Source organism: Gopherus flavomarginatus, chromosome 3 (genome assembly GCF_025201925.1).
Source record: "Gopherus flavomarginatus isolate rGopFla2 chromosome 3, rGopFla2.mat.asm, whole genome shotgun sequence".
Taxonomy (NCBI): domain Eukaryota; kingdom Metazoa; phylum Chordata; order Testudines; family Testudinidae; genus Gopherus; species Gopherus flavomarginatus.
The window spans coordinates 138,292,325-138,311,870 of record NC_066619.1 but is presented as its reverse complement, the minus strand read 5'-3'; the positions used below and the strand labels follow the sequence as shown (position 1 = coordinate 138,311,870).

Sequence of the window (19,546 nt, the reverse complement as noted above, 5' to 3'; positions counted from 1 at the left end):
AAAAGCCTTTTCCTTAGCAAGCAATGACTTGGCTACCAAGGGAGGTCTCTTCTGTTTCCTAGGAAGACACAGGAAAATGTGAGCAGAGGAGACAAAAGCCATACACGAAGGCAACACTGGGAGTTGAACCCAGGATCTCCTATTTAGGAGGCAGGTGCTTTAGCCAGCTAAGCCATGGTGCCTGCCTCAAGAAAGTGTTTGCAACTGTTCCATTTGATGGCCCAGGACAACACCTGCAAATTCTAAAGTACAGACATTCCACATTTCCCTCAAGACCTGCAGACCTTGAGGTGTCTGGCTCTCCGTGCACAGAAAGCCACAGCTGAGATGACAGAGGGCTTTAACATGTGCTTCTCCCACCAGCCACTCTGATCATATAGCGGTTAGTGATCTGTGTTTCAGTCGCAGCAACCTCGGCTCAATTCTCAGTCATGGTAACCTTTCCACCAGCTCTAAACTTCTCATTTGCCATTTTCAAAGTGTGGGGAGGTGTCTGCCCCCAACCAAGCAGGAGAAAGATTAAGGCAGCCTTGCAGAGGCTGCGCAGAACCCGGCCTATCAGGAAAGGGTTTATTGGGAGAGCCAATCAGGAGAAGGCTTGCTGGAGCAGCCCATATATAAAGGGCTGCTCAGCACAGCAAGAGTTAGTCACTGCTTGGAGTTTGAGGAGGGAGGTTTGGCTGGGGCTGGGGCTGGGGCTGGGGCTGGGGCTGGGGAAGGGTGGGCGGGCACCATGATCAGAGTAGTGCTGGGTGGGTAAGGGGAGCATGAGTGACCTTCTGGCCGAATTCTGCCAGACTGAGGCCCTAATACAAAGGCGGAGGAAGGTGCTGGTGCTGTGGGGAAGTGGTCCAGGGAAACAGATGCAGGGTTGGACGTTCACGACTTTTGCCTCCGTAGTGGCTGACACGGGTGGCTACACCCTGAACTGCAGCCAGCGACTGAGGCAAGTGTCCGGGTAGAGAACAGCTGCCCCTGGGAATCGGGGAGAGAACTGAGTGGGGCACACCAGAGGGCTGTGTCCATAAGAGGACACTGAAGTCCTGAGAGCGCCATGGGTCCTAATGATAAAACAGATGCAGCCAGATGCCACTAGATGAAGGCGCACCGGTGAACCAGAACTTATTACCAGGATGTCCAGCAAGAGGCACCACAGCAATGAGGCATGCCCCATGGCACAAAGACTTAGCCGCAAGGAAGGCTCTCTCTGTCTTGAACAAGCACTTAGAAGGATTCTGCTGACAGGTCTTTTCTTTTTTTGAAAAGAGATACAAAAAAGGAGCCAAGAGACACACTAGGTTCAGCAAGGAAGAACTGGCAGGCCAAGCCAGGCTCTCCTGGTTAGTAGGAAGGCTCTTCAGCCAGCTCTTCCCGAAGATCACTATCTAGAGACCTTTTAACAGCCACTGCAGATGCTGACCACAAAACAGGCAAAGAGATGCCAAAATAGAGTTCTCCACTGCCTGCAGCCATCACGCTACCAGGAGTTCTGTGCACAGAGAGGCCCCTGCTGGGGGGAAGAGGCCTTGTTAGAGACTCTTCTGACACCAGCCGTTCTCAAATAGTGTTTAGTGTTCTGTGTTGTGACTTCAGAATCCACAGATGCCAGTCCAGTTGGGGGACATTTTTCCTGTCTCCACATTTGTCTAGTGCCTCCTTTCAACACTTGTCACCAAAAAGACCTGTTTCTTTTGCAAGCAATGTACAGCTAGGCAAAGGCAGTCTTCTCCATTTCCTCAAAAGATCACCAAGCTGTGAGGAGAGGACACACATTCAGCCAGGCTGGATCCTGAATCTTCTCTTTATTCAGCAGGTGTCCGAGAAAGACAGAAATCTACACCGTGTAGAGGTCAAAAATAGGAGTTTATTACACACAGTGCTGGCGGAGTGTCACCTTGCTTATTAGGCTCAGAGACATTGTTAATTAATTAATTACAATAGAATATATAGATTTTTCACAAGCAGGGGAAAGTGACGGGGTAGGCAGTTCCACACCCCGGGATAGGTTTTGCAGCAAGACAAGATAAGCACATTAGCCAATAGTTAACAGATTACATAATGTCTCCACCCATGGTCTCGAGTTAGCAAGTTAACATTTCATTAATACTTTGATAAAATGTTGTTAGTATAAAATATCTATGTTGAATTCTGATTTGGGGTCCATAGGAATGGAGCAACTCCTTTGATTGTCCAACAGGTACATTCCTAGGGGTTAAAGCAAAGAAACAGTGAAAGTATAGGGCAATAAAGATTTTCTGTGTGTCTAAAGGCAGGCATTGGTCCCTGGGAAGGGACGTGGAAGGATGACATATCTTATACTGACGTGACAACTTTTCATAAACTCAAGACTGGATCTCTGGGAAGAACGTCTCCCTACAGAAGAAACAAACACAATAGGAACAGGGATTCTTTGTTCAATCTGCATCTCTGAATAAGACACAATTCTTTAGTTCTTAGCTCCAACACCTGGCAATTTGCTGACCAGGCCTATCTTAGCAAGCAAGGCTTTCTGTTTACCCCAGCTTTCTCTTAGCTTATCACTATTTGCTAGGCCTCTGGTCCTTGACCATACTCTGGACTTTGAGTCTGGAAAAGAGCTGGCACAATCCATGCACCAGGTTGCTACATAAAGAGCAAATAGATTTTTAATCCTTCACATGAAGTAATGGCAAAGCTCTTGGTTCAGGCCTGTAGCAGCTATGGAATAAACTGCAGGTTCAAATCAAGTCTCTGGAGTCCATCCACAACTGGGATGGGGCGTTCAGTCCTTTGTACAGAGCTGAACTTGTTTGTAGCAAAGTCCCTCCAGAGGTATGAAGCAGGACTGAAGACAAGATGGAGATGAGGCATCAGCCTTTTATAGTCTCTTGCCACGTGGTCTTTGCTTTCTTTGTCCCAAGGACACTCTATCCAGCACGTGGCATAGAAAAACCTTTGAGTTCTGTCCACAGGCAGGTCCCTGCATACCTTGATGAGTCACAAGGTGTATCTGCCTTCTCTCAATGGGTCGATTGTATAACTGATGGTCCTTAGTGGGCCATCAAGCAGGCTAGGCAGAACTGACACCAACTTGTCTTGAGTGTTCCCCAGAAGCAGAGCACGAGTTTGAAATATGGACAGCATAGAACCAATATTCATAACGTCAACTACAAAAATGATACACATCTAGAGATAGCATCATTATAATCAGTCAATCAGAACCTCTTCACAGACCCCTTACGTGGCAACTTTTCTATAATATTGGCTGCAAATATAGAACAGTGGTCACAATGGTGATCTATACAGTTACAGATTAAGTCATTAATGTCACAGGAGGTGACATGGTATCAGTGAGACTGATATTGCAATGCTGCCTCCAGTTCTGGTGTCCTCGGCTGAAAAAGATGATGTGAAATTGGAGCTGGGGCAGCAAAAAGCCACCAAATGTTCTGAGGGCTGGAGAAAAATGCCTTCTAGTAAGCTATTGAAAGAGCTCAGTCTGTTTAGCTTATCAAAAGAAGATTGAAAGGTGACTTCACTGAAGTGTTGAAGGGCCTTAATGGAGAGAAAATATTGGGTGTTAGAGGGCTTTTTAATTGAGCAGAGAAAGGCATAACAAGACCCAACGGCTGGAAGGTAAAAAGAGACAAATTCATATTACAACTAAGGCACAAATATTCAACAGTGAGGATGATTCACCACAGGAACAGGCTACCAAGGAAAGTGGTGGATTTGCCATCTCCTGATGTCATTTAATGAAGACTAGATGCCTTTCTGGAATGTGTTTGCCTCCAAAGTAGCTCTTTTGTCATACAGGAGGCCTGCAATATGCAGGGGGTCAGATTAGAAGCTCTAATGGTCTCTTCTGGCCATAAAGTCGACTAATTTCTGAAAAACTGAGTGTAGCATTGGCAGCAGCGTCTGATATTTTCCTGTCTAGCCAGCTTGCTTCCTACAACGAACGCTCCTTGAGTGGGGTGATCCACAGGGAGTAGCTTAAACCTGCAAAGAGCCTGGCCAGGGGCAGGACATTAACACAGCAAGGGAGGGGTGTGGCAGTGACATCACAAAGGCCTTTTTCAGCACCTCAGACTATCGGTCAAAGGTGGTGGGGAGGTGGTGACTTCACAGAGAGATGCTGACATCATCCAGGCAGGACAGAGGCGAGGGGCCAGGGAAACCTCAGAGACCCCTGTGGCTTTGCTTCAGCAAGTCTCTTTCTCCAGGTCTCCTTGAGGACTGACAGAGTATTCGGGTTCACGGATGTGAGTGCCAGGAGGAACCTCTTTCGAGTTTTCTCCTTCCCTTGTGGTGATTTTACTAGAAAACAGCCATCCCTGTTTAGAAGGCAAGAGCCTCCTGGAGGTCTGAAACCTGTTCAGTCTGATCCATCTGGTGAGAGTTGAATTCTAGGCATTGAAAACACGAGCTTAAGGAGGCAGAATTTTATTCCACGCCTGGGATTTTGTCCCTTCGAATCACTGGGGACATTAGGGTTTGTCCTTTTTGTTTCACCTTTCCCTCCATCCATCCCTCCCTCCTTTCTCTTTGTCTCTTGCTTCTTTTGTCCTTTCTCCTGTTCCCCTCTCAACACCAGGGTGTCTGTGTGTGTGTGTGTGTGTGTGTGTGTTACAGGGGAGTGCTCTGCAGCTCCCACTGTGGGTGGTCCATCCAAAACTGTGGGGCTGAAATAGTGCTCTGACAGTGATCCCCATTGGTGACCTGGCCCATCCTTTGTGCTCTCTGGTGAGAAACCTCAGCCTTCCCTCCTCAGGCTCTACCCTGATTGGCAGGGAGGAGACTCAGGTCCTTGTTGTTCTCTTTTAAGATCAAGGAAATAAGTCAGAACCAGTTCTATGTTTGACAAATTTTGCTGCTTCTCTGCATTAATTGTCTCTGAGCAGTTCATGATTCTGAGCAGTTCATTGCAGTTCTCCTCAAATACTTGCTGAATAATTACTGTGCACTGTTGTTGGTCTGGAGCTCATCTGAGAGCACTTTATTCAGGTCATTCAATGTCTGAAATTCAAGTTCCGATGGTTAGTTTGAAAATCAGGGCTCTTGGGTCCAATTCCCAACTCTGCCACTGACTTGCTGTGTGACATAAGACAAGTCCATTCTCCTTTTTCAGCCTTACCTTCTCCCTTTTTCAAGTAGAGATAATAATGATCTGCTCCTACCTACCTCACAGTGGGCGGAGGATGAGGATCCACTTGAGAGTGTCACTCGGAGTAGGGCATAGTATGAGGTGTCCTATCACGTTTACTCAGAGCAGATTAACACATAATAGAATAGCTGAAATAGTCTATTTGATTTGTATGTTTTTATTTTGAAATTGTTAAGAGCAGCAATGACTTAGCTCAGACTGAAGCATCTTATCTAATGTTTGAGATCTAAGTGTCTCCTCTTGTGTGCGACAAGACAATTTAACACACTGTGACAGACAGGAGATGCTTTTGTTTTGCAACAAAATATTTTAGCAAAGAAATTTTATCCCACTTGTTATGATTTCGAGAAACAAACTGGTTTAGTCTGAATGGGATTTTCTGACAGAAACAGTTGGAATGACATTTCCCCACCATCTCGATTTCTGGACTCTATCCCTGCCTCTGGAGGGTTTGTTGTCCATTAGAACAGGAGTTGGAACTGGTGGCTTTTCTTTATGGCTCTGCCACCGCTTTGCTTTGTAGGCCCTTGGGTAAGTCACTTCCCTTCTCTGGACCTCAGGCTCCCCTCATCTGTCCAATGGGAACAGGGACAGTTCTTGAACTCTGGGTGGTTGTGAGCCTGAGTGAGATAAGGGGCGTTAAAGCCCTCTGTGAAGGAGAAAAGGGAACTTCTCAGTGACTGGGGCTCCTCTCTGTATGGCCCCAATGGGGAAGGAAAGAGATCGTGTGGGGGAGAAGACAGGCAGAAGGGGTAAAATGGGGCTAAACCAGAAATGAGGAGATTTTCTTCCTGTTAAAATATCCTGGAGTCTCATGGCTGAAAAGTCGCATCTTTAGTTAGGTATGAACCAGCAGCCTTGCAATTACCAGGCAAAGGTGTGAACCACAGAGACTGATAATTGCCTGCTTCCCAGCTTTGCCTAAGAAGCAACTGCAGTGGTGCTACTGGTTAGTGCAAAAGGGGCTACTGCTGGGCTTATGAGTTCAAACCTTACCTTAAATACTGGTTTCTATTACCCCTGTAGCTTCCCCAACTTGTATTGCCCAATTCACATGGAAAGTACCCTACTAGGAAAAGGAGAATAAGTTCTGAAATGTGGAAGCTGATGCTCAGCTTGGAAATATCCACCCTCTGCTGCTATGAATTCCAGTAGATTGTTCACTGTCAGGGAAAATTGATCTATTAGCTGCCAGGAAAGGTGTCTGGGCACCATATCCCCATGCTTCTTCCAGTGCACTCCTGGCTCGGTCACGGCTGCAGAAGGATTCTATATGCATTGAGTCTAAATCTTTTCCAAGCCTTCTTAGCACAGCTGGTAGTGTCTCAGTCTCATAATCTGAAGGCTTTGAGTTCAAACCTCTCAGAAGACAATGGTTTTTGCTCCCTGCTTCAAATTTTCTAAAGGAAATCAGAGAAAAGAGACTACAGGAGAGTGTTTTTTAGACACCTTCGCATCCATCTAACACACACACACACACAATCTTCTAAGGCATTAACTTTTCCTTCTCTATAGAGTTTGTATTCTCCATAGAGCAAAATATATCATAAACATGCAAGTCTAAACCTAATACAATATGAAACTCAATACAGATAAAATCTCACCCTCAGAGATCTTCCAATAAGCTTCTTTTGCAGACTAGGCTTATTTCTAGTCTGGGCCCAATCTTTTCACCTGGCGTAATCCTTGTTCCAGCTCAGGTGGTAGCTAGGGGATTTCTTATGACTGCAGCCACCTTTCTTCTGTTCTACCCCCTTATATAACTTTGGTACAAGGCAGGAATTTTTTGTCTCTCTCCTGGGGAAAAGCCCCAGGTTTAAGATGGATTCCTGTACCAGGTGACATGCTCACATGTCCTGTGAGACCCCAAGCCTTCATTTTTCCTGGCCTGACTCACAGATGGTGCAGGACAGAGCCATCTACAGTCAATTGTCCTGGTTAATGGGAGCCATCAAGAGTCCAAACCACTATTAGTGGCCCACACTTTGCATCATTACAACAAGACCTCAGAGTTATTGTTCATATTTCTAGTTTCAGATACAAGAATGATCGGTTCATACACATACGATGAACACACACAGTCGATTATAAACTTTGTAATGCTACCTTACATGCATAAAGCATATTCCAGTTACATTATATTCACACTCATTAGCATATTTTAATAAAATCATATGGAGTGCAACGTCATAGCAGGGAAAGGGTTTTACTGCAGCACCTGGGAGCAGTTGAGTTTCATGTTCAGGCTGTGGTATGAGTTTCTCCAGGTTTCTCGTAAGCACACAGGGCCCTTAGCAGGTGCTCTCGATACAGGAATGGCCCAGACATGATAAAGTGATGGGAATTGCGTTTTCCTTTTTAATTTTTGTATTTCCAATGACATTTCTGTTTGTGATTTCGTTTTGCTTTGTATAACTGTGTTTTCTCCTGGATTTGCTATTTAAGTAAAAAAAGAATAAGGCCTCAGGGGGCCGGATGGAGGAGCAGGCTGGGGCTAGGACTGCTAAGAGAGTGAAAGCATCAGGTTTTCTGTATTGTTTTCTGTCCTCATTTTCTGAGCAGTTTCTTTTCAGCATCAAATTTGCTCAGTTGGTAGCGCATCAGACTTTTAATCTGAGGGTCCAGGGTTCAAGTCCCTGGTCAGGTAGAAGGACAATTCCCCAAGATTTTCAGAAGGCATCTCTTGAGGACTCTCTTTGACTTCAGTTTTTCCTTTTCAGAACTTGGCCTTTCCTAGGAAGGGCTCTTTACTGCTTGGGACTGAAAGTGCTACTTCCTCACCTGTCCACTGGCATTACAGTCTGGAGGAAGAAAGGCCTCTGGGCCTGTAAGAAAGTGCTGTGTGCTGGTTTTTTGAGCAAATGTTGGGCTGGCCAGAAAGGCATATTCCCACTGGGTATTCCCTGAGAGAAAAAATTGTCCCCACAGAGTCTTTCATGCCAGAAGTCAAACTCTCTGGGCTGGTATTCAGAGCTGTGAATCCTGAAATCAAAGTTCAAGCCCCTGTAGAATTGTGGGGTCCTTTCATTGCCAGCTAATTATTCTGGGATTTCCAAAGCTTCCTCTTGCTCTCTTCAATGACATGGTAGCCTGTCTCTTGCCTGCTAGCTGTTGTGACTCGCACAAGAGGGCATGTTTGATCCCAAAGCAAGGCCCTCCCTTAGGCTCAGTCTGAATAGAGGTCAATGTAGCACTGCATGAAACAGGTCAATTTTATTTTGCTTTGTATAACTGTGTTTTCTCCTGGATCTGATATTTAACTAAAAAAAGAAGAATGTCTCTGGGTGCCACATGGAGAAGCAAGATGGGCCTAGGGCTACTAAAGAAGCAAGAGTAGCAAATTTTCTGCCCTCTTTTTCTTGACTAGTTTCTCTTCTGCATCAAACTTGCCCTTTTTTTCCATGAGCCTGGCTAGCTCAGTTGGTAGAGCATCAGACTTTTAATCCGACGGTCCAGGGTTCAAATTCCTGGTCAGGTGAAAAGGGAGCATTTCCCCATATGGTACTCCTCCAACAACTGAAAAAGGCATCTCCTCAGGATGTTATTTCACAACAGTCATTTTTCCTCCAGGACTTGGTCTTTCCTAGAAAGGGCCATGTACTGCCTAGGATGGAAGGGGCAATTTCCTCACATGGCCACTGGCCTCTCAGTCTGGATTAAGAAAGGCCTCTGGAAGTTGATTTTTAATAGCTGCCTTAGTGGAAAGTTGCCTGTTGGATAAACTCCCAGACTGACAATTACAGGGCCGCCCAGAGGATTCAGGGGACCTGGGGCAAAGCAATTTCAGGGGCCCCTTCCATAAAAAAAAATACGTTGCAATACTATAGTAACATGTATTTGGAAGTGTAAAAAATAACTCGTGAAATACATTCAAAAATTAATTTGTAATAATTTGAAAATACACTAAATGCATTATTTAAAAACATAAAATGCTTTAATGGTATGTAAACATTTGCAATTACATGATGGGCTGTTGCTGGGTGATGGTGATTGTTGATGCCAGTGGGCTGTCGCTGCCTGGGGGTGGTGCTGCTGTTGCCCTGGGCTGTGTGGGGAGCTGGGCTTGGGGTTGGGGGGTGCCTGGCTCACAGGGGCTGGGCTCAGGGCTGTGGGGAGATGGGGTCGGGGGGTGTCATGGTATAATTCCCCACTCTGAACCTTAGCATCCAAAAGATGGGGTACCAGCATGAATTCCTCTAAGCTCAATTACCAGCTTAGTACTTGTAGCGCTGCCACCAACCAGGAATTCCAGTGCCTGGTACACTCTGGTCCCCCCAAAACCTTGCCTGGGAATCCCCAAGACCCAGTCCCTCTGGATCTTAACACAAGGAAAGTAAACCCTTTCCCTCACCATTGCCTCTCCCAGGCTTCCCCTCCCTGGGTTACCCTGGAAGATCACTGTGATTCAAACTCCTTGAATCTTAAGCAGAGAGGAAAATGCACCTTTCCCCCTCCTTCTCTCTCCCCGTCCCAGACTCTCCCTGAGAGAGAAAGTAATCCTAACACAGAGAGAAAATTAACCTCTCTCTCCCCCTTCCCTCCTTTCTCCCCACCAATACCCTGGTGGATCCAGACCCAGTCCCCTGGGGTCTCACCAGAATAAAAAACAACAATCAGGTTCTTAAACAAGAAAAAAAAAGTAAAAATTATCTTTGTAAATTTAAAATGGAATAGGTACAGGGTCTTTCAGCTATGGACACTGGGAATACCCTCCCAGCCTTGGTATACAAGTACAAATTAAAATCCTTTCAGCAAAATGCAAATTTGAACTCCTTCCAGCCAAATACACATTTGCAAATAAAGAAAATAAGCATAAGCCTAACTAGCCTTATCACCTAGTACTTACTATTTTGAATCTATAAGAACCTGTATCAGGGAGATTGGAGAGAAACCTGGTTGCACATCTGGTGCCTCTGAGCCCCCAGAGTGAACAACAACCAAAAACTAACAGCACACACAAAAACTTCCCTCCCTCAAGATTTGAAAGTATCCTGTCCCCTTATTGGTCCTCTGGTCAGGTGACAGCCTGGCTCACTGATCTTGTTAACCCTTTACAGGCAAAAGAGAGATGAAGTACTTCTGTTCTATTAACTCTTACTTATCTGTTTATGACAGGGGGTGTCCGGCTCGGAGGGGCTGGGCTCAGAGCTGGGGGTCAGGGCCATGGGGAGGATGGGGTCAGGGGTGCCCAGCTCAGAGGGGCTGGGGTCAGGGGGGTGCCCGTCTCTGGCCCCGGCCCCTTACCATTCTGCTTACCCCCTCTCCCGGAGAGCGCTGCAGCGGCATGGTGTTCCAGCAGGGCCTGAGTTCCTGCCGCTCGGCTGCAGCTTGCAGCCCCACCCCCTTGCCAGCTGAGACACCGGGTGATGGGGGGGGACATGGAAACAGGAGGAGGAGCCTCCGACATACTTGTGGGGGCCCCGGTGGGGCCCGGGGAAAATTGCCCCACTTGCTCTCCCTCGTGCAGCCCTGACTCTTGGAGCCCTTTTCGCTGCTGCTGCAGCCTGGGCTCGGCTCCAGGGGACTCCGCCTCCCTCCCTCCTTCTCCGGCTCCTCACACACTCTGGGAGCCCCTTTTGCCGCTGCCGCAACCCGGGCTCAGTAAGAGGGACTTCTGGAAGTCCATTGCTTCTTGTCCTATCCTCAGAGGTTAAGGAGAACATTTTTTTTCCCTCCTACCTGCTTGCAGTAACCTTTTATGTACTTGAAAACCGTTATGAATGAAGGATATCAAAAAAGTTACAAAACAATTAAGAATTTTAAAAGGAAGGATTGGTCCTTTAACATTGCTAACATATGTTTGCTGTATATGTATGTGCTTCAACTCTTCTCTGATCAAATCTCATCTCTGAACCCTAACATGCAGTATAACCACAGTATAACAGCAGAACAAATGTGAACAAGAACAACTTCCAAAAGAAAAATGCTATAATGTTAGAATGAAGAGAGAGATTTTGGGTGGTCCCAAGAGGTTCTCAAGCCCTGAGTGTCCCTGAAGGAAAGTGCCCAGGTGACAATCCAGAAAATCTTCCAAAGCATTTCCTGCTGCTTTTGCAAAAAAAAAAAAACAAAAAACAACAACAAAAAAAAAAAACAAAAACCCTCTCCTAAGCCACTTGAGGTGGGACTTTCATTCAGAGATTCCAACCTAGACTCATCAGCAAGTTGGGCATCTGGAGACATGTTTGGTTGCAATGATAGGAAATGGGATTCTCTGACCAGGAAGAAAGGCCCCGGCGGGGGGGAAGGATAGTTTAGTGGTTTGAACATTGGCCCGTTAAACCTGGCATTGTGAGCTCAGTCCTTGAGGGGGGCCCTTTAGGGATCTGGGGCAAAAATCTGTTTAGGGATTGGTCCAGCTTTGAGTAGGGGGTTGGACTAGATGACCTCCTGAGGTTCCTTCCAACCCTGATATTCTATAACCTAGAGCTTAGGAGCATGAAAAAGAAGAGATAGCAATTATTTCCTAACAGAGAAGCAGTTCAGCCTCAGTGCTGGCAAGAGAATCCAAGTAGAATTAGAAAATTTTCAATTATAAGACAAACTCACAAAATAGTTTGGAAACCAAAATTTTTAGAAATACGATCTGAAATCTATTGATATTTTATACATCATGCGAAATGAGATGCAGTGGAATTTTAAAAGATGTTGCTACTATTTATGTGTGACAGGATATTTATGGAAGTCAATTTTTTATTTATTGCTCTTATTTATGTATTTTACAAAGATATTTATTTATAAATAAAGTATTATTTTATACAAAATGGCAACCTATACTAGTAGTGGTTTGAATTAAATACCTGTTTAACCAAATAGTAAATAAATGAAGAACGAGAACAGAAAAAAACCTGTAATTGTCCAGCCTTAAAGCCCCAGTTCCACAGAGTACATATGCATGTGACTAACAAAGTCTATAACCCAGTCCACTGATGTTAGTGCTTCCAGTTGGGAACATATGTAAATACATTGATGAACCAGTGTCCCAGTTTGCAGTACTTCCATATTAAAAACAACAATTACTGAATGATCATTAGACTTTCCATTCTAACAAACCACGCACCACACCTGAACATGGCCCCCTTTTCTACTTCTCTCTTTCATCGGGTTACATTTCCTCCAGAAAACTTCTTGTTGTGGATGTGTAATGTAGGAGATGGTCATGTTGGAAGAGGCCAGATTGGTGCCCTCCTCCCTAGTAACCCAGATTGCAGGCACCCCTTAACAAACACCAATTACAGTAGTTTGTAATTAGCATGCCCAGATCCCATCAATCTGGTATGTGTGCACTCACATACAAACTTGATTTGATTTTGGTGGGAAGAAGAGGGTATGTATCCAGAACCTGCCCACAATACATTTACAAGCACTGCTCCTCAATATTAAGCCTGTGCTCAAATGAACTTTTCTCAGGTTTGTGATCCCTCCCACCCCATCTCATTATCTGTATGTGCTCCCAGACTAACTTCATTCTTGGATGTACACCACAAACAAAATTTCATGTCAATTATGAGACTAGGAATAGGCCATTCAAATTAGGATTATCAATGTTCTCCCCTCCCTCAATCTCTGAAATTCAGGCCCCTGTTTGGCGGACTACATCTGTCAGTAACTAACCAGGAACAATACCGAATTCTTCTGAAAAAAGTATTAAAAAAAAAAGCTTGTTGGACTCCCTGCCTTTGTAGGCTGAACCCTCTGCATGCCTGCTCCCCATCAGGAGGAAGAGAAAGGACAAGGAAAAGAAAAAAAGACTCCCTGGCTTTGCAGGCTCCCAAAAGAAAAAATGCGTCCTCTTAAAATCCTGAGCTCTGTGCTTCTGGCTCAAAATGATCCGACTCCTCTGAAACTATGTCAAGGCTGAATCCCCACTCTGGCAGTTTGACTTTGGATTGGTAACGCTGCCACCACCTCTGGGCTCTCACAGGGGTTCTGAACTTGAGTGGTGGCAGCGTTACCAATCCAAGGTCAAGCCTGGCGGCCAATCGGCGGGCCCCCCGATTGGCCTGGCGGCCAATCGGCGGGCCCCCCGATTGGCCTGGCGGCCAATCGGCGGGCCCCCCGATTGGCCTGGCGGCCAATCGGCGGGCCCCCCGATTGGCCTGGCGGCCAATCGGCGGGCCCCCCGATTGGCCTGGCGGCCAATCGGCGGGCCCCCCGATTGGCCTGGCGGCCAATCGGCGGGCCCCCCGATTGGCCTGGCGGCCAATCGGCGGGCCCCCCGATTGGCCTGGCGGCCAATCGGCGGGCCCCCCGATTGGCCTGGCGGCCAATCGGCGGGCCCCCCGATTGGCCTGGCGGCCAATCGGCGGGCCCCCCGATTGGCCTGGCGGCCAATCGGCGGGCCCCCCGATTGGCCTGGCGGCCAATCGGCGGGCCCCCCGATTGGCCTGGCGGCCAATCGGCGGGCCCCCCGATTGGCCTGGCGGCCAATCGGCGGGCCCCCCCGATTGGCCTGGCGGCCAATCGGCGGGCCCCCCGATTGGCCTGGCGGCCAATCGGCGGGCCCCCCGATTGGCCTGGCGGCCAATCGGCGGGCCCCCCGATTGGCCTGGCGGCCAATCGGCGGGCCCCCCGATTGGCCTGGCGGCCAATCGGCGGGCCCCCCGATTGGCCTGGCGGCCAATCGGCGGGCCCCCCGATTGGCCTGGCGGCCAATCGGCGGGCCCCCCGATTGGCCTGGCGGCCAATCGGCGGGCCCCCCGATTGGCCTGGCGGCCAATCGGCGGGCCCCCCGATTGGCCTGGCGGCCAATCGGCGGGCCCCCCGATTGGCCTGGCGGCCAATCGGCGGGCCCCCCGATTGGCCTGGCGGCCAATCGGCGGGCCCCCCGATTGGCCTGGCGGCCAATCGGCGGGCCCCCCGATTGGCCTGGCGGCCAATCGGCGGGCCCCCCGATTGGCCTGGCGGCCAATCGGCGGGCCCCCCGATTGGCCTGGCGGCCAATCGGCGGGCCCCCCGATTGGCCTGGCGGCCAATCGGCGGGCCCCCCGATTGGCCTGGCGGCCAATCGGCGGGCCCCCCGATTGGCCTGGCGGCCAATCGGCGGGCCCCCCGATTGGCCTGGCGGCCAATCGGCGGGCCCCCCGATTGGCCTGGCGGCCAATCGGCGGGCCCCCCGATTGGCCTGGCGGCCAATCGGCGGGCCCCCCGATTGGCCTGGCGGCCAATCGGCGGGCCCCCCGCTTGGCCTGGCGGCCAATCGGCGGGCCCCCCGATTGGCCTGGCGGCCAATCGGCGGGCCCCCCGCTTGGCCTGGCGGCCAATCGGCGGGCCCCCCGATTGGCCTGGCGGCCAATCGGCGGGCCCCCCGATTGGCCTGGCGGCCAATCGGCGGGCCCCCCGCTTGGCCTGGCGGCCAATCGGCGGGCCCCCCGATTGGCCTGGCGGCCAATCGGCGGGCCCCCCGATGGGCCTGGCGGCCAATCGGCGGGCCCCCCGCTTGGCCTGGCGGCCAATCGGCGGGCCCCCCGATTGGCCTGGCGGCCGATCGGCGGGCCCCCCGATTGGCCTGGCGGCCGATCGGCGGGCCCCCCGATTGGCCTGGCGGCCGATCGGCGGGCCCCCCGATTGGCCTGGCGGCCAATCGGCGGGCCCCCCGATTGGCCTGGCGGCCAATCGGCGGGCCCCCCGATTGGCCTGGCGGCCAATCGGCGGGCCCCCGATTGGCCTGGCGGCCAATCGGCGGGCCCCCCGATTGGCCTGGCGGCCAATCGGCGGGCCCCCCGATTGGCCTGGCGGCCAATCGGCGGGCCCCCCGATGGGCCTGGCGGCCAATCGGCGGGCCCCCCGATCGGCCTGGCGGCCAATCGGCGGGCCCCCCGATCGGCCTGGCGGCCAATCGGCGGGCCCCCCGATCGGCCTGGCGGCCAATCGGCGGGCCCCCCGCTTGGCCTGGCGGCCAATCGGCGGGCCCCCCGCTTGGCCTGGCGGCCAATCGGCGGGCCCCCCGACTTGGCCTGGCGGCCAATCGGCGGGCCCCCCGCTTGGCCTGGCGGCCAATCGGCGGGCCCCCCGCTTGGCCTGGCGGCCAATCGGCGGGCCCCCCGCTTGGCCTGGCGGCCAATCGGCGGGCCCCCGCTTGGCCTGGCGGCCAATCGGCGGGCCCCCCGCTTGGCCTGGCGGCCAATCGGCGGGCCCCCCGCTTGGCCTGGCGGCCAATCGGCGGGCCCCCCGCTTGGCCTGGCGGCCAATCGGCGGGCCCCCCGCTTGGCCTGGCGGCCAATCGGCGGGCCCTCCCGCTTGGCCTGGCGGCCAATCGGCGGGCCCCCCGCTTGGCCTGGCGGCCAATCGGCGGGCCCCCCGCTTGGCCTGGCGGCCAATCGGCGGGCCCCCCGCTTGGCCTGGCGGCCAATCGGCGGGCCCCCCGCTTGGCCTGGCGGCCAATCGGCGGGGCCCCCCGCTTGGCCTGGCGGCCAATCGGCGGGCCCCCCGCTTGGCCTGGCGGCCAATCGGCGGGCCCCCCGCTTGGCCTGGCGGCCAATCGGCGGGCCCCCCGCTTGGCCTGGCGGCCAATCGGCGGGCCCCCCGCTTGGCCTGGCGGCCAATCGGCGGGCCCCCCGCTTGGCCTGGCGGCCAATCGGCGGGGCCCCCCGCTTGGCCTGGCGGCCAATCGGCGGGCCCCCCGCTTGGCCTGGCGGCCAATCGGCGGGCCCCCCGCTTGGCCTGGCGGCCAATCGGCGGGCCCCCCGCTTGGCCTGGCGGCCAATCGGCGGGCCCCCCGCTTGGCCTGGCGGCCAATCGGCGGGCCCCCCGCTTGGCCTGGCGGCCAATCGGCGGGCCCCCCGCTTGGCCTGGCGGCCAATCGGCGGGCCCCCCGCTTGGCCTGGCGGCCAATCGGCGGGCCCCCCGCTTGGCCTGGCGGCCAATCGGCGGGCCCCCCGCTTGGCCTGGCGGCCAATCGGCGGGCCCCCCGCTTGGCCTGGCGGCCAATCGGCGGGCCCCCCGCTTGCCTGGCGGCCAATCGGCGGGCCCCCCGCTTGGCCTTGCGGCCATCGGCGGGCCCCCCGCTTGGCCTGGCGGCCAATCGGCGGGCCCCCCGCTTGGCCTGGCGGCCAATCGGCGGGCCCCCGCTTGGCCTGGCGGCCAATCGGCGGGCCCCCCGCTTGGCCTGGCGGCCAATCGGCGGGCCCCCCGCTTGGCCTGGCGGCCAATCGGCGGGCCCCCCCGCTTGGCCTGGCGGCCAATCGGCGGGGCCCCCCGCTTGGCCTGGCGGCCAATCGGCGGGCCCCCCGCTTGGCCTGGCGGCCAAATCGGCGGGCCCCCCGCTTGGCCTGGCGGCCAATCGGCGGGCCCCCCGCTTGGCCCTGGCGGCCAATCGGCGGGCCCCCCGCTTGGCCTGGCGGCCAATCGGCGGGCCCCCCGCTTGGCCTGGCGGCCAATCGGCGGGCCCCCCGCTTGGCCTGGCGGCCAATCGGCGGGCCCCCCGCTTGGCCTGGCGGCCAATCGGCGGGCCCCCCGCTTGGCCTGGCGGCCAATCGGCGGGCCCCCCGCTTGGCCTGGCGGCCAATCGGCGGGCCCCCCGCTTGGCCTGGCGGCCAATCGGCGGGCCCCCCGCTTGGCCTGGCGGCCAATCGGCGGGCCCCCCCGCTTGGCCTGGCGGCCAATCGGCGGGCCCCCCGCTGGCCTGGCGGCCAATCGGCGGGCCCCCCGCTTGGCCTGGCGGCCAATCGGCGGGCCCCCCGCTTGGCCTGGCGGCCAATCGGCGGGCCCCCCGCTTGGCCTGGCGGCCAATCGGCGGGCCCCCCGATTGGCCTGGCGGCCAATCGGCGGGCCCCCCGCTTGGCCTGGCGGCCAATCGGCGGGCCCCCCGCTTGGCCTGGCGGCCAATCGGCGGGCCCCCCGCTTGGCCTGGCGGCCAATCGGCGGGCCCCCCGCTTGGCCTGGCGGCCAATCGGCGGGCCCCCCGCTTGGCCTGGCGGCCAATCGGCGGGCCCCCGCTTGGCCTGGCGGCCAATCGGCGGGCCCCCCGCTTGGCCTGGCGGCCAATCGGCGGGCCCCCGCTTGGCCTGGCGGCCAATCGGCGGGCCCCCCGCTTGGCCTGGCGGCCAATCGGCGGGCCCCCCGCTTGGCCCTGGCGGCCAATCGGCGGGCCCCCCGCTTGGCCTGGCGGCCAATCGGCGGGCCCCCCGCTTGGCCTGGCGGCCAATCGGCGGGCCCCCCGCTTGGCCTGGCGGCCAATCGGCGGGCCCCCCGCTTGGCCTGGCGGCCAATCGGCGGGCCCCCCGCTTGGCCTGGCGGCCAATCGGCGGGCCCCCCGCTTGGCCTGGCGGCCAATCGGCGGGCCCCCGCTTGGCCTGGCGGCCAATCGGCGGGCCCCCCCGCTTGGCCCGGCGGCCAGCCGGCGGGCCCCCCGCTTGGCCCGGCGGCCAGCCGGCGGGCCCCCCGCTTGGCCCGGCGGCCAGCCGGCGGGCCCCCCGCTTGGCCTGGCGGCCAATCGGCGGGCCCCCCGCTTGGCCTGGCGGCCAATCGGCGGGCCCCCCGCTTGGCCTGGCGGCCAATCGGCGGGCCCCCCGCTTGGCCTGGCGGCCAATCGGCGGGCCCCCGCTTGGCCTGGCGGCCAATCGGCGGGCCCCCCGCTTGGCCTGGCGGCCAATCGGCGGGCCCCCCGCTTGGCCTGGCGGCCAATCGGCGGGCCCCCGCTTGGCCTGGCGGCCAATCGGCGGGCCCCCCGCTTGGCCTGGCGGCCAATCGGCGGGCCCCCCGCTTGGCCTGGCGGCCAATCGGCGGGCCCCCCGCTTGGCCTGGCGGCCAATCGGCGGGCCCCCCGCTTGGCCTGGCGGCCAATCGGCGGGCCCCCCGCTTGGCCTGGCGGCCAATCGGCGGGCCCCCCGCTTGGCCTGGCGGCCAATCGGCGGGCCCCCCGCTTGGCCTGGCGGCCAATCGGCGGGCCCCCCGCTTGGCCTGGCGGCCAATCGGCGGGCCCCCCGCTTGGCCTGGCGGCCAATCGGCGGGCCCCCCGCTTGGCCTGGCGGCCAATCGGCGGGCCCCCCGCTTGGCCTGGCGGCCAATCGGCGGGCCCCCCGCTTGGCCTGGCGGCCAATCGGCGGGCCCCCCGCTTGGCCTGGCGGCCAATCGGCGGGCCCCCCGCTTGGCCTGGCGGCCAATCGGCGGGCCCCCCGCTTGGCCTGGCGGCCAATCGGCGGGCCCCCCGCTTGGCCTGGCGGCCAATCGGCGGGCCCCCCGCTTGGCCTGGCGGCCAATCGGCGGGCCCCCCGCTTGGCCTGGCGGCCAATCGGCGGGCCCCCCGCTTGGCCTGGCGGCCAATCGGCGGGCCCCCCGCTTGGCCTGGCGGCCAATCGGCGGGCCCCCCGCTTGGCCTGGCGGCCAATCGGCGGGCCCCCCGCTTGGCCTGGCGGCCAATCGGCGGGCCCCCCGCTTGGCCTGGCGGCCAATCGGCGGGCCCCCCGCTTGGCCTGGCGGCCAATCGGCGGGCCCCCCGCTTGGCCTGGCGGCCAATCGGCGGGCCCCCCGCTTGGCCTGGCGGCCAATCGGCGGGCCCCCCGCTTGGCCTGGCGGCCAATCGGCGGGCCCCCCGATTGGCCTGGCGGCCAATCGGCGGGCCCCCCGCTTGGCCTGGCGGCCAATCGGCGGGCCCCCCGCTTGGCCTGGCGGCCAATCGGCGGGCCCCCCGATTGGCCTGGCGGCCAATCGGCGGGCCCCCCGCTTGGCCTGGCGGCCAATCGGCGGGCCCCCCGCTTGGCCTGGCGGCCAATCGGCGGGCCCCCCGCTTGGCCTGGCGGCCAATCGGCGGGCCCCCCGCTTGGCCTGGCGGCCAATCGGCGGGCCCCCCGATTGGCCTGGCGGCCAATCGGCGGGCCCCCCGATGGGCCTGGCGGCCAATCGGCGGGCCCCCCGATTGGCCTGGCGGCCAATCGGCGGGCCCCCCGATTGGCCTGGCGGCCAATCGGCGGGCCCCCCGATTGGCCTGGCGGCCAATCGGCGGGCCCCCCGATTGGCCTGGCGGCCAATCGGCGGGCCCCCCGATTGGCCTGGCGGCCAATCGGCGGGCCCCCCGATTGGCCTGGCGGCCAATCGGCGGGCCCCCCGATTGGCCTGGCGGCCAATCGGCGGGCCCCCCGATTGGCCTGGCGGCCAATCGGCGGGCCCCCCGATTGGCCTGGCGGCCAATCGGCGGGCCCCCCGATTGGCCTGGCGGCCAATCGGCGGGCCCCCCGATTGGCCTGGCGGCCAATCGGCGGGCCCCCCGATTGGCCTGGCGGCCAATCGGCGGGCCCCCCGATTGGCCTGGCGGCCAATCGGCGGGCCCCCCGATTGGCCTGGCGGCCAATCGGCGGGCCCCCCGATTGGCCTGGCGGCCAATCGGCGGGCCCCCCGATTGGCCTGGCGGCCAATCGGCGGGCCCCCCGATTGGCCTGGCGGCCAATCGGCGGGCCCCCCGAT

The 19,546-nt window shown here is 56.9% G+C and overlaps 1 non-coding gene across 1 annotated transcript; it reads left to right on the top strand.

Moving 5' to 3' along the window:
• Positions 1 to 8,551: 8,551 nt before the first annotated feature.
• TRNAK-UUU (transfer RNA lysine (anticodon UUU)) lies at positions 8,552 to 8,624 on the top strand. Its single transcript has one exon. It is a non-coding gene; the product is annotated as a tRNA-Lys (tRNA).
• Positions 8,625 to 19,546: the final 10,922 nt, after the last annotated feature.